The sequence below is a fragment of the Saccoglossus kowalevskii genome, chromosome 16 (assembly GCF_978046115.1).
Source record: "Saccoglossus kowalevskii chromosome 16, keSacKowa6.1, whole genome shotgun sequence".
NCBI lineage: Eukaryota > Metazoa > Hemichordata > Enteropneusta > Harrimaniidae > Saccoglossus > Saccoglossus kowalevskii.
The window spans coordinates 28,390,336-28,406,386 of record NC_140656.1 but is presented as its reverse complement, the minus strand read 5'-3'; the positions used below and the strand labels follow the sequence as shown (position 1 = coordinate 28,406,386).

Genomic DNA, 16,051 nt, shown 5'->3' with positions numbered 1-16,051 from the left:
GTGATTGTCCATCAGCCTCAAACCATTGATGAAGCGAGACGAAGAGCCAGACTGAGTGAGATAGCTTGTCAGATGCAGGAAGGCGAGAAAAAAAAGAATGGCGCAGATCTATCAGCGATTGAATTCAGCGTGGAAAGGTTAGCACAGAAAACTGAACAATTATTACAACAACATCGACTGCAGTACGTATACAGCCCGCAGCAGTTCCAGGGACCAGAGTCAGGTTGGTTCAAACCTAACTTACCAAGGTAGACAATTCAATACAATTCCGATATGTGGCATTTGTAATAAGCAGGGTCATTCAGCAGCCGGCTGTTACAGCCGTGGAAATTATTTCAGTGGAAATTGTTATAATTGTGGCAAAAGGGGTCATAGGGAAAGGGAGTGTCGAAGAGAGGCACAAAAGGAAATTCGAGAGATATAATTTGTTATAGTTGTGGAGCGAAAGGCCATATTGCTAAAAATTGTGATAACGAAAAACAAGGGGGTAATTTAAACCCAAAAAGTCTATTTTAGTAAGGGCGGAGAATAGACTGACTAGCCATAAGAAAAGGATGGTAGACAGCCCTCTTTTGTGTTCAGTATCAACCGATATCTATAGAAATAGTTTAATTAAAGTGAAATTAGATAATGATTATGTATGGGCATTGGTAGACACGGGAGCTGAGATTTCAGTTATTTCAAGAAGTTTCATACGAAACTTTCCAAACTTGAGAAATCGTAAAATATACCCCCTCCCTTCGAAGTTCAGCACGTACTGTGAACGGTCAAATAGTTCCGCTCAGAGGTCGAATCTATGTTAAGGCAGAAATAGCGGATCAAAAAGTGACTATTCCTTTCCACATTGTCGACTATACAAAAAGTAATATGATAATTGGTGCAGACTTTCTAGCGGAACATAAAGCAGTTATTGATTTCTCATCCCGAAAGTTTCATTTGAGACCGAAGTCGCCAATATGGACACAAAATAGTATTACAATTCCTCCCAAGACACAGCAAATTATGACTTGTAAAACTCGATATCATTATCCAAACAGGGTAATTGCAGAAAATAAGTGCGTGAATAATTTACCTAAGTACGGGTTATTGACTGCAAAAGGCATTTTTGAAATACATAAAAATAAGGTGCCAATTAGAGTAATGAATCCGTTAGACACAGAAATTTAAATTCCTCGAGGCATTAAAGTTGGAATGATACAATGTTTGACCCCGGATACTGGCATAATTAACGTCGGCTCAGAGGGGGAGCACTTAAGTTTGAATGAGTTCAAGTACGATGATCACCCTAGTGAAACAGTAAACCCTTTCAATATTGACATGGCGAGGGCAGATTTAAACTCTGAACAAAAAGAAAGGTTAAGGAAATTCCTAAATATGAATGGAGATATATTTGCTGAAATTGCCGAACACATGGGTCACACAAAATTAATCCAACATAGAATAAGATTAGTAGGCGACCCCGACCCAATTAGTTGTCGGCCATACAGGGTCACTCCTCAAAAAAGATCGGAGATTGAAAAACAAATTAATGATATGTTATCTGAAGATATAATTTCACCTTCTGTTTCGGAATGGAGTTTTCCGGTTGTCTTGGTTACGAAACCTGGGGGTGCTTATTGATTCTGTGTCGACTATAGGAAGTTGAATGCAATCACAAAATTAGAACCATACCCCTTACCCTTAATAGTGGATTGTTTTGACTCCTTAGGAATAGCCAAACCCAAATATTTTTCGACGCTTGATCTAAAAAGTGGATATTTCCAATTAGACCTACATCCAGATAGTCGTGAACTCACTACATTTACGACCCATGCTGGGAATTATCAATTTAACCGATGTCCGATGGGGGTCGCTGGGAGTGGACATTCATTTCAACGGCTCATGAATATTGTGCTTAGGGGATTGAATTGGAAGAGTTGTTTAGTTTATCTAGATGATATAATCGTATTTTCCGATACTTTTGAGAAACATTTGGGGGACCTAAATCAAATATTCCAAAGGTTAAGAAAGGCTAATTTAAAACTGAAGTTATCAAAATGTAATTTTGCGTGTAGAGAGGTTAAATATTTAGGTCACGTGATAAGTAAGGACGGTATCAGAGCAGATCCAGAAAAATGTGCAGCCATAAGGGATTTCCCCGTTCCACGTGATGTAAGAAGTTTGAGAGGATTCTTAGGTATTTGTAATTATTATAAAAAGTTAGTGTTCCAATATGCGAAAATAGCCAGGCCTTTGAATACAATGACTTGCAAAAATATTGCGCTTGAATGGACGGAAGAATGTCAACAGGCATTCAAACAGCTGAAAGAAGCGCTAACAAATCCGCCTATATTGGCATACCCCGATTTTGAGAAGCCATTTATATTAAGTTGCGACGCCTCTGGCCAAGCCATCGGTTTTATTTTATCGCAAATACAAGACGAACGTGAGAGAGTTATTGCGTATGGCGGGCGGGCGTTGACCCCGGCAGAGCGTAATTATCCTATAACACAATTAGAGTCTTTGGCCGTAGTGGTAGGAATTAAATATTTCGACCCGTATTTAAGGCACGCAAAGTTCAAGGTAATAACAGATCACTCAAGTTTAAAGTATATATTTGGGTTAGTAAGACCTAAGGGCCGAATCGGAAGGTGGGTCATTGCCCTACAACAGTATGATTTTGAAGTTGTACATAGGCCCGGTAAGATTCACCAAAACGCGGATGCATTGTCTAGACGTACCTATGAGGGGCCCCAAACGATTACAGAATTAGAGGAAGGCGATGATTTGATTGGAATAGTATCCTTAGTAACTGATAAAGTCCAACCGGAAATTAATAATGAAGGAACAGTAAATGTAGTCGGTGGAACGCCTGCAGACACAGGCTGGTGTAATGTTAGCGAAATGCAACGAGCCGACCCAGAGATAAGCCAAATAATAGATTATTTAATAAACGGGACCCTACCGCCTGAACCGCGCAAGGCGCGAATATTAGCATATACTAGAGACGAATATGTTATGGAAAATGAAAAATTATATCACCTCTGGTTCCCCAAGGGTAAATTTAGTAAAGAACAGGATTGCGTAAAACAGTTAGTCATTCCGCATAAATTAAGAAATCGCGTTTTAGAACAATTTCACAATGAAGTAACGGCAGGTCATTTTGGGTTTGCAAGAACTTATGCTTCAATCAGGCAGCGTTATTATTGGCCAAAAATGGCTTCTGAAATCCATAGTTGGGTGTCTACGTGTGTAGATTGCGCCACTAGGAAATCTCCTAAACTACGCTCCAAGGCCCCCTTGATACCGTTAAAAATAGAAGCCCCTTGGCATAGGGTCGGAGTTGATTTTATTGGACCCATGCATAAAACTCGGGCGGGAAATCGGTATATTATCGTGTTTACTGATTATTTTACGAAATGGGCTGAGGCGTTCGCGACGGAAAACATGAATGCTCGAACAACAGCTAGGATTCTATTTGATGAAATTATATGCAGGTACGGAGCACCAAGATGTCTCTTGTCAGACAGGGGTCAAAATTTCTTGTCGGAAGTAATCAAAGCGACCTGCCAAATGTTTGGAATCAGAAAAGCAAACACGACGCCATATAACCCACAATGTAACGCGAATACGGAACGTTTTAATCAAACATTAATTCAAATATTAAGTATGTTTTGCGACTCTAGACAGGAAGATTGGGATGTATTTATACCGGCCGCGTTATTTGCGTATAGAGTAACTAAACAGGAAACGATTCAAGAAACACCGTAATGTAATTTTTAGTAGCCGGTGATTTGCCCAACCTAATTTGAGATTACCTCCCACAGTGCAGCAAAATGTAATTGAGTGATCACTGGTTCATTGCCCAAGTTGCAGAAATATGCAGTCTTGAACATGTGGGGTCTGGCAGCACCCCTGGGTCAGGGATATCATATATCCTGCAGCCAACCATGTTAGCATATAGAGGTGACTCAAGGGAATATTTTTCACTAATCCTGTTTATTTGGTGCATTCCTGAGGATAAAACAGGACGTGTTTTTGTCAGCTCTCCCGTTGAATTTTGTCTACATTGAATTGCAAGAAACCCGTACACAGCTCATGCTGAGAACTGGTAAGTACAGTTCAGCCAAGGCTAACTACATAAAATACTGTAATGGATACACGAGCCTACAGTTTCATACCACAGAGCATAGCCTAAGTGCTGATCGGTCAAGGCTAACTCCATAAAATACCGTAATGGATACAGGAGGCTACTGTTTCATACCGCTGAGCATAGCCTGAGTGCTGATCAGTCAAGGCTAACTACATAAAATACCGTAATGGATACATGAGGCTACTGTTTCATACCGCTGAGCACAGCCTGAGTGCTGATCAGTCAAAGCTAACTACATAAAATACCGTAATGGATACACGAGGCTACTGTTTCATACCGCTGAGCATAGCCTGAGTGCTGATCAGTCAAAGCTAACTACATAAAATACCGTAATGGATACACGAGGCTACTGTTTCATACCACTGAGCATGGCCTGAGTGCATGCCAGTTCAACTCTGCTGGTAGCAAGTACACATATAAAAGCATTGGTTCATCCACACTATAAAATATCCATACTGGGGCGGTATGAAAAATTGATAACTACATGTTGGCTCTGCTAGAATGCAAATATTTTTGATATGCACTACTGTCATTTATGTGTGATTCCTTTGCATGGCGTTTATTTTATGGTGTCCAGGAGAGTTGCAGGAGGACACGCTGATTTCTCTATCCAAGTGCCCTTCCTTCTGCACCCTCCCTTATATGCATGGAAACCTGTTTCCTGTCAGTAACAGTGGGTTCTCATTCATTGTTATTACAGGAATTGGTCCAACTGTGAGCCACTTGCATGAAGCATGTCCTCATTGCAGCTTACTGATGCAGAAAAGCTTCTCCTTACAGAGCCTTCAACAACCAGGTCTGGGAAAGTGCGACAAAAACAGCAGAAAAAAGGGGATATTGAAAAAGATGCAATTGTTAGTGACATTGAAAATGAGGAAAAGATGGATACAAGCAATGACACATCTGCAGAAAGTGTAGACCCACCGCCACCAGAAAATATAGACCCACCACCATCAGAAAGTAGGGAGCAACCACTACCAGAAATGCAGGGGATAATTGTAAGCCATGCACTGGTACATGGCAGTACTTCTGACGATGATGATGGTTCATACATGTCCTCACCATCCCCACCACCTCCAGTAGATTCCTCATCAGGGAGTGAAATAGGTGGTTTTTCATCTGAAGATGAAGAGATGGCACGGTTAAGATTACGTAACCACAATGCCAAATTTATAGAAAACACCTGGAAAACAGTATATACTGAACCAGCACACTACTCTGAGTCTGAAGACGACAGTAGTAGGATAGATGATGATGGATGGAGTACAATGCTAAAAAAACGCCATACACAGCCCTTCACTGGTAACACACCTGGACCAAGCATTGATTTGGGTGAGGGTGCAAAACCCATTGATGCTTTCTATTCCATCTTTCCAAGATCCCTGGTGAAAAGATTATGGAAAGAAACCAACAGTTATGCAACCTGGTGCATCACTAAGAATGGAGGGAATAGATTCTGGTCTCCAGCTAGCAGTGAAGAAATAAGTGCACTGATTGGAATAATTGCCATCATGGGTGTTGATTCAAAACCAGAGATAGCAGACTACTGGTCCACCTACCAAGCTATAAGAAATGACTACATTGCCAATGTTATGAGCCGCAACAGGTACCAAAAACTGATGCAGTATTTTCACTGTAACAACCCAGAAACTGACCCAATGAATATAGTCAATGATGAAGAACGCAGAGAAAGGAGAAAAGAAGCGCCTCTGTATAAAGTACAGCCAGTACTGGATGCTGTCTTCACCAATTCCCGGGAATGTTACAACATGCATCGCCAGGTTAGCATAGATGAATCTATTGTTGGCTACAAGGGTCGTTATGGAGGAGTACCTACAGTTTTTATCCAGGGAAAACCCCATGCTAAGGGATTCAAAATATATGCCTTGGCTGATAGCAAATCAGGCTACAACTACAGGATTGAGATCATGTCAATTACTGGTAGTCATGAGAAGTATAGAAGGGATGTGTCCAGAATAAGAGATCTGTGTGAAAGGCTTATCGTTGACATTAGGGGATGCCATCATGTCCTGTACACTGACAGTTATTATACCAGTGTAGACATGGTGAGTTACCTGCTAGAAAATCATGAAATATATGTGGTTGGCAGCGTTAGGCAAGATAGAGTGGGATTTCCAAATGCCCTCCGTACCAACCCCAAGAAAAATTCAAATCACAAGGCAATAACAAATTTAGAGAGGGGACAGTTTGTATCCAGACAAAAGGATACAGTGGTGGCTATATCATGGAAGGACTCCAACCTCCTGAATATACTGACAACATACTATGAGGGCTATAGAACCGAGAATCAAAGAGTTACCCGTTTTGTGCGCTCACCAGATACTGGCAGGAAAGTAGCATACTCTTTACCTTCCCCAGAAGCAATTTATGACTACAATCTGTACATGGGTGGAGTTGACAAGTCAAACCAACTCAGGTCCTATTATACAGCCCAGCGTCAGTCAAAGAAATGGTGGAAGTATATTTTTTTTCTACCTTCTGGATACTGCTATATGCAACAGCTGGATCCTGTACAAAGAATCAGTGGATCCAAAGAAAATGCACAAAGCCTTCCAAATTGAAGTTGGCATGGCACTGGTTGGTGGTTTTTCATCCCGAAAACAGCATACCAGAAATTCTGAACCTGTGATCAGCTCATTCAAAAACCACCATTTAGTACATAGTCAGCGCTCCCGTGGCTCATCCTGCAGATGGTGCATTCAGTTAGGGAGAAAAACAAGGAAAGGTTGCCCTGTATCGACTGTGTTCAGATGTCAGGAGTGTAGCATCAACCTATGCAAGGGCTGTTTTCTGCCCTACCACCATGTGGCCACAGGTTGCCCAGACAGACCCAAGACAACACAGACCAGTGAAAATGATCTTCAAGAGTCCAGAAAAAGATGGGATCATGGCAGGAGTGATGGTACAGCAGTCAGAGGTGGCAGAGGAGGCGGCAGAGTTGGAACAAGGGGAAGAAGAAGAGGAGGAATCAGAAAAGTCTGAAGAACAGATTATTGGGCCCCAGGGTGGAGGGTCTTGATAGGAGACTGAGAAGACATGTACATGACATGTAAGCTTACCATGTTTTTTTTTATTATTGCAGCATAGAAGATAAAGCCTCAGAATACAAGATATATATCACTACTATACACAATTATACGTTTGTAGAGCCCCTGCAGTACTGTGTTTTGCAGGTAATTAGATGTCATAATGTAGAGCCTAACCAAAAATATATGCATTCTGTCAGAGCCATTGCGAAGCTACTTGAACATGGGGCAGGCAAATATGATATATTTGTAGTATCAGTTATCTGAAAGTTGTCTCATGGTAGTTACTGCCAGCCAAACAGCATATTTTAGTAGTTGGTGAAAACCCCTCATGCATCCTATGGTATTCACGGTCAGCCAAGTAGTTTATTTAAGTAGTTGTCAAACACTCACAGCTATCCAAGCTGTAATTTATGGTAGTACAGGCTATCCAGATGGAGCACTACAGTAGTTAGGGCCAACCAAGTGTAATGTTCCTGCAGTATCAGTTTACCACAGGTCATTAAAAAGCAATTGACCTTGTAACCCAATACGCATTTTTTATGTCGGGCAGGAGCCTCAAAACCACTCGGGCATATCACGGATTACATAAAATTACGCTTTGGGAGACCTACAGAGATACCCCTTGGGAGAAAGAGGATTAAGTATGTTTTGCGACTCTAGACAGGAAGATTGGGATGTATTTATACCGGCCGCGTTATTTGCGTATAGAGTAACTAAACAGGAAACGATTCAAGAAACACCGTTTTACTTAACATATGGGAGACGGGCGACGTTGCCAATAGACACAGTGTTATTAGAACCAGAACAAGAGAATAAGGTACCCCGAGATTATGCGGAATTACTGAAAGAAAAATTAAAGGTTGCCCATGAGACTGCTTTAAAATGCATTGAGGCTAATCAAGAAAAAATGAAATATTATTTTGACAGGAGAGCGAAAGAAAGTACGTTCCAAGTTGGGGATATTGTTTATTTGTACACGCCTAAAGCAACATCGGGATTGAGTAAAAAACTAGAACATCGGTGGCACGGCCCATATCGCACGTTCGAAAAAGTATCTTCTTGGGAATGTTATGAGAATTTAAACGAACAGGCGAGATTATTTTTAGAAGACCATCCGATACCCCTTATGGGGTCGACAAAAGCGAATAAAAGAAGGCGGGAAAAGTTGATTAATGGTTTAGAAGTAAAAAGAGATTAGTGTGTGACAAGACGAGTGTTATTTAGGCCCTGGGACGCACATCATTCATTACTAACGATAATACTTAACGAATTCATTCATACGAGATCATTTCTCAAAGAGCGTGGAAAGAATCCATGATAAAGCCTAAGTTTAAATTACATGGAGGTGTGATGTCCACACTATACATGTAGCTACGTACGGGTTTGGTGTTGGGGGTCACACTTTCATGAAGACGCCGGGCGATGACGCCATGGACAATTTGATGAGAACATAGGAAACGCTTTAGGTGGGTACTTAATTCTACCATTCGACCACGCAAATTGAGAATTGGCCACGAATTTTTCATTTATCATGTGTCATACCCCTTTCTTTTCATTTCATTACTAATTTATAGTGCGTCTCCCGAGAAATTGATGTCAAGATGAGAATAGCGTTGATATTTATTAGTGTATTACTGGTCGTACGATGGAAACCGTCTGTGCAGATGAGAGATTATGTTCTGCGCCCCAATTATGGAGTATTGTTTGAACGGGTAGCAATACTGGCATCATACATGTACGTTCGCAATACCTTATTTAGATATTCCTATGATGAGTGTGAATGGGTCATTATGTTCGAACGAAACAGTTCACCTCATTCTGAAGTTTTGTGAGGAATACGGGGAAACTTTAAAGTTAGTCGAACAACAGAATAAGTTCTATATGTATCATATTTCGAGAGATGAACGAGCGATTCGTGTGTTATTTCCAAAGATAGAGAAAAAGAATTTGGGAAATGAACGACAAAAAAGGGGATTATTAGACTTTGTAGGGAAGGTATCGAAATCTTTGTTCGGAACGGCCACGTCGAACGACGTAAATATTTTGAGACGACATGTAGCGGCATTGGAAAGTTCCACCGAGGTTATGACAGATCAAATTGTTGCGTACGAAGATGATTTGAATTCATATGTTTTCACAACGAATAAAAGAATAGAGAATGCTCTGAATGGGATTAAGGAAAATCATGAGACCATTTATTCGATCGTATCTGATTTATCGCAATGGAGAAAGCGCTTGAACAGAATGGAACTAAATCAAGAGGCGTTAGAAAAAGAATTAAATTATGAACGGCGATCCACACATTTAATGTTTCGATATGCTATTCAACGGCTGCAAGCGTTACAGTTACTTGAAAGGGAGACACAACGTAGGGTGAGTTCGATTGACGTGTTATTACAAGAAAGGTTACCTTTGCAGTTGGTAGGACCGAGAGTGTTAGGGGATGCTTTAAGGGCAGTGCGAAAGAAACTACGAAAGAAATATCCTAATTTTGATATAGCATACACGAATTTGAATTATTATTACCATAATGCGAGTGACATTTCGGCGTACAGACAATAATGTGTACATAAAGGTTGGAATCCCCATTACAATAAAAAACGACATATTCGAAGTGTATAAAGTGATAGTCATGCCTATGCCCCTCCCTTATGATTTAGGTGACAAACCTCAGCATTTCAACAATAATACAGCAAAGAACGGGCGCACGAAGGTAACGTCAGTTGCAGAGTATTTTGGGGTTAATGAAGATGAGACTTACTACATTGAAATGAGTACAGACCAAATTTCGTCTTGTACTGGTCTGACAGTAAAAGATTGTCCCTCTGTAATTACCATGATAAATATGCGTAAGTCGTCGTGAATGAAGGCCTTGTTCTATGATAATAAAGAGGAAATTCATAACACATGTAAAATAGATTTAATACTCAACCCAGTATACGATCCTAAGATTCTCGAAATCGGACAGGGGAATATTTTGGTGAATAGCAATGATACAAAATGGTTAATAGCAAGCGGGGATAAAAGCCCTGAGCCTATTGAAGGTTGTACAATGTGTATAATTAAATTGCCCTGTGGATGCGCTATAAAATCCGACAATTACTATATATCGCCATTGTTAACCAGTTGCACAGAAGACGAGGCCCCCACGTTTCTGCATCCGGTAAATTTGCCATTTTTAATACCCTTTTATGACCCAGATGATTTGACAGAAATTACGAGAGAATCGATGTATGAAAATCCTTGGCGAGTACAACTCCCTAACATCACCATTAACAGAGGGAATTTCGAGGAAATTGTACGTTCTGACGCACGTTTGGTGGTAGATTTAAACAGAACGGCAGATTTATTAAGGAAAAATAAACCAATTTATTATTCTAAAGCAGACAAATTATTTAGCGACATTACGGATGAAACCCCTGCCTTACCGTTTTTGGAAGTCAAAACTATTACTATAATGGAAACCATTCTGGCTATTATATGCACAGGGTCACTGATTTTGTCAGTATATACAGTTTGTAAGGTGAGAACTTTGAGCATATTGATTGCAACCCTTCCCAGGGCCCGGGCTAAAACGTTATATTTGCCAGTGGACGAGTTAATTACGGACCACCCCTTGCGAGATTTGAAGAGTTCCATGATCCAACTTCGAAATGAAACGTTAATTCTGATTTTAATGTGTTCAGGATTCTTATTAATATTGGCGGTTATTCGATTGTGCAAGTGTTATCGTAATCGCTCTATAATGTATCGTGCACCTAAATTGCCCCGTACTAAGTTAATTTTAGAGATATCCAATGACAAGCTGTATGTCTTGGTAAATGTTATGACCCTGTACGTGTCTCCGAGTCATTTGGCCTTTGCAAAGCGACTCGTGATCGAGAATTTAACAGTTGAACGTGGTATAATTTCGTTCGTGTTGAATATCGAATGGGGTGATTTAAAATACAAATTTCATGGTGTAGAACGTGTAATTCTTTTGCCCAAAGCCGTTAAGATACCAAAGTGGAAAGATAGTAAGTGCATGGCTGTGGAAGGGGTGGGGAATCATTATAGATTATTGGTAGGTCTATCTGAAGTATATACAGAGATTCCCAGGGATATTACTAGTATGTAGTAGATAGGGAACCCAATACTGAATAATTGGGATAGCAAGTGAAGTGCTGGCACCTCTCCTTGATAGAGTAGGATATTCGAAAATATAACCAATGTATTTAACCTCATAATCTTTTTATTTAAATATATATAACTATTGTATTTTAGAATCATAACAGTAGTGTTTAAATTTATAGCTTTTTATTTGAAATTATAATTACCATATGTAATCATTGTATTTACTCATTTGAAACTATGTATTTTGTTATATTAGTGTGTATTTTACTTGCTTAACAATTGTTGATGTATTTGACGTGTGAAATATAAATGTGATGACATCCTTGGTATTGGAACGGTATGTTCGGAGAACATGCAGAATGTAAAACAGGGGGTTGTATCATGATTTATATTTCAGTCAGTTTGACAGTGGTTGCCATGACAAATACTGATAAAGGTTAATGACAAGACCAGATGGCGAGCTGGTCGAAATCAACCAAAAACATCTTATGACTCTGCAGTTTTTAAGATACAAGACAGTAGCTGTAATTCTAAACCAATGTTGTTTGCGATTTTAACTAAGGTGGGATCTTTGTGGAATGTTAGTGCGAGACTATTACCCCATCAATATTAGTTAGCGTTGACAATATATAGAAATGTTTTCTCTAGACAGCTTGACGAGTAATTAATTGATTATGATGTGTAAAACTTTCATGTGATTGGTTGTTTGTTGGAAGGCAAGGCCTTGGAGTCTCTTATACTGATTGTAATTGGTTAAGGGGTGACAAGAAATAAAGATTGACTTAATGCTGTCTCGGGTGAAAACTTGGCAGAGAATCGTTTTGGGAACATGAACGAAGCTTGTGTGTGTCTTTTGTCAGCCTAGCATGGAAACGACCGAATCCCGGTTACCTAAGTGAAAGGTTTTTAACCATCAAAAATACCTATCACATAAAGATGGATTTGGCAGTACATGTACATGTACAAAAAAAGTATTCCGTAATTATAAATGGGAAATACTGAAAATGTAATGCATATGTACGTTTCAGAGGACAACCAAAACTCGAATGTAGGCTTAGTGCTAGGGTAAGTTGGGAGATTATTTGAAATTATAGATATATTACGAGATTGCTTTTAGGCGAGCTTCCATGCACTCAACCTACATTACCTACATCATACATCATTTGTTGCGACTCCATTGGAAATCACTGAGAGGAAAATGAATACATAAATATAAAGCTTATAATTTTTTATCTACTTTTAACCATGTATTAAGCGGGCTCTAATTGAGTAATATTCAAAGAAAGCTTCGAGTATTTGCGGCATCTCAAAACAAAATAGGAAATATTTAAAATTATTCCTAAATTAGAATACGAGCCTTTTAGCAAAAACCCCTTGCAACTGATACAAGTCTGCTATTTGAGATGATTGAAGTTATACGACTCAAGGAAATCAAGTAATAAAACAAACGATTTTAAAAAATATACGGTTTTCAGCCTGCAGTTTGATTTATTAGTCTTTTTGCGTGACAAACATTTTGCCTGGAAAACACTCGCTTCTTAACTCTGCCAGCGAAAGGGAAGATCTTTGTGATAAATACACAAGACATCGACTCCCATGAAAACATCATTATCACAGCAACTAGGCTGGTAGTTTTCACGAACATTTCGAAAAAATCATTTTCAACGAATATTAACAAGAGATCTACGCAAAGTACATATTATGAAAATGCATGTCTTCCTGCAAATAGTTGCTGTCGAATTTCCTTGCAAAGAAGAGTAACTTTGCTGTAAATTTGCAAACATACTGTTTGCAAAGACTTCTTGCAAAGTTGCTGATATGACGAGTTATGAATATACTTATAAGCATAATAAGGCTTGGATCCATATTTTAATAAAATACTCTGATGTAGATATGCTGCCGCAGTTTGGAAGGATCTATGATACATACAACTTCATCCATAATAATCCATAATGTCCGATCTTGTAATGTCAATGCCAATCAGCTATTGAAACAAATACGTAGTTCATCTATCACACATACTGAATGAACTGCGTATTAACTGACTTAAATGTCATCGTCATTTAATTCTGTAAGAGTAGATTTGATTCTCACTAAAAGCTTTACATGATTTTCATGACTTCACAGTATTTTCATTTCAAGTATGTTGACTTCATGAAAAGCAGGGTTAGTAAGTGCAAATATCTGATAAAGTATTTACACACACGCTTGCTACTATAATCTGTCATGTCTGTCTTTGTAAATATATTAATGCAAAATGTCAACAACTTGGCCGCTAGGTTGTTTTTAATTTCATCAGCCCTCCTATCAAGTAATAAACAAAATATAGCTGTAAAAGATGTAATTGTAGTAAACAATTCATGTTAGCAGATAAATACTACCGGTACATGTATTTTAATGATCTAAATATTCCTCATAGAGTAATATAACCTAGTACAACAATATATCTAATCCAAGTTTGACAAGAAAAATACTGAAAGAACTGAAAATGCTTTCTTTAGAGTGACAATATATTTATTCAAGTTCGTGTATGACTACCAAGCTTGTTCACCAAATACTAGCAAATTTATTGTCACAACATCAACCTCTAATTATTATAAAAATATGAAAATACACATTGTGACACTGATGCTCTAAAATAATAAAAAGAAGCAACCAATTAATGGTTGCAAATATTTACTGCAGATGTATACTAAGGGCAACAGAGAATATTCATCCAAGAGATTGGCATACTAGCGTTTCATCATGTAGTAAGACTATTACCGACATCAAAGCACAGTTGAAATAATTTAATACTAGCTAACTTATTTAACAAGTCATTGTCAATGACACGTCCCCGTTCCGTTCATATTTGAGTGACATATACATTCAAAGCAGATCATGACCGAAATGCACCTGCATATGTACAACACATTGTGCTAAATCTGAACAAAATCCATCCATGCATGACTGAGATCCGGTTCTGGAATTGTGAAAATATGTGATTTTGATGCATTTTCGGCCTTAAAATGGCCATCATTCCGCTATTGTTAAGCAGATCATGAAACAAATGCACATATCTATTTGTGACATGATGTACCATGTGTGTGTGAAGTTTGAACTTGATCAATCCAGACATGTCTTGGATACGGATCCAGAACTGAATTCTTTAACAAAATGGCCGCCAGTCGGCCATTTCGAACTTGATTCGAAAAAAAAAGACGTGCATCAAGGTCCTATTATGTTTAATGTATGTACCAAATTTGAACAAAATCCATCCATGCATAACTGAGATACGGGTCCGGAATGGTGAAAATGTGCGATTTCAATGCATTTTCGGCCTTAAAGCGGCCCCCATTTGGCTATCGTTAATGAGATCATGAAACAAATGCACATACATATTTGTGACATGATGTACCTTGTGTGTGTGAAGTTTGAACTTGATCAATCCAGACATGTCTCGGATACGGATCCAGAACTGAATTCTTTAAAACAAAATGGCCGCCAGTCGGCTATTTCGAACTTGATCCGAAAAAAAAAATGACGTGCATCAAGGTCCTATTATGTTTAATGTATGTACCAAATTTGAATGAAATCCGTCCATGCATAACTGAGATCCGGGTCCGGAATGGTGAAAATGTGCGATTTCAATGCATTTTCGGCCTTAAAGCGGCCGCCATTTGGCTATCGTTAATGAGATCATGAAACAAATGCACATACATATTTGTGACATGATGTACCTTGTGTGTGTGAAGTTTGAACTCGATCAATCCAAGCATGTCTCAGATACGGATCCAGAACTGAATTCTTTAAAACAAAATGGCCGCCAGTCGGCCATTTCGAACCCGATCCAAAAAAAAAAATGACGTGCATCAAGGTCCTATTATGTTTAATGTATGTACCAAATTTGAACAAAATCCGTCCATGCATAACTGAGATCCGGGTCCGGAATGGTGAAAATGTGCGATTTTGATGCATTTTCGGCCTTAAAATGGCCGCTATTCGGCTATCATTAATGAGATCATGAAACAAATGCACATACATATTTGTGACATGATGTACCTTGTGTGTGTGAAGTTTGAACTTGATCAATCCAGACATGTCTCGGATACGGATCCAGAACTGAATTCTTTAAAACAAAATGGCCACCAGTCGGCTATTTCGAACTTGATCCGAAAAAAAAAAATGACGTGCATCAAGGTCCTATTATGTTTAATGTATGTACCAAATTTGAATGAAATCCGTCCATGCATAACTGAGATCCGGGTCCGGAATGGTGAAAATGTGCGATTTCAATGCATTTTCGGCCTTAAAATGGCCGCTATTCGGCTATCGTTAATCGGATCATGAAAAAAATGCATGTGCATATGTCCCATATAAGGTGTGATGTATGAGTGAAGTTTGAACTTAATCGGTCCATGCATGTTCGAGATACAGGTGATCACGGACGCACAGACGCACGGACGGACGGACGGACGGACGCACACAGGGCAAAACATAAGTCCCCGTTTTCGGACTGCGTCCGAACGGGGACTAAAAAGCATCATACAGGATTCTAATGAATCTTCCTTTTTTGTTATAACAAATAGAGTTGATTCCCGAGTTTGAGTTTGCATAGATTACTAATACTTACTTCTAAAAATGCATGATAATAAGGTGATCCATATCATTGACGATGTGATGCTATGACAATGTATCCCTGAAATATATCAGTTCACTTGTTTTAAAACGTACATGCAGTCATGCCATGCAGTAAACTATGCCCTAAAGTGCAAAA

At 39.1% G+C, this 16,051-nt stretch overlaps 1 protein-coding gene across 1 annotated transcript in view; it reads right to left on the bottom strand.

The window, feature by feature from the left end:
- Positions 1-16,036, bottom strand: part of LOC102807463 (uncharacterized) — a 30,558-nt gene extending 14,522 nt beyond the window's left edge. Inside the window, exon 1 of the mRNA XM_085491314.1 lies at positions 15,908-16,036. The gene's annotated coding sequence lies outside the window, so the exon portion shown is untranslated. The remainder of the gene's footprint in view (positions 1-15,907) is intronic.
- Positions 16,037-16,051: the final 15 nt, after the last annotated feature.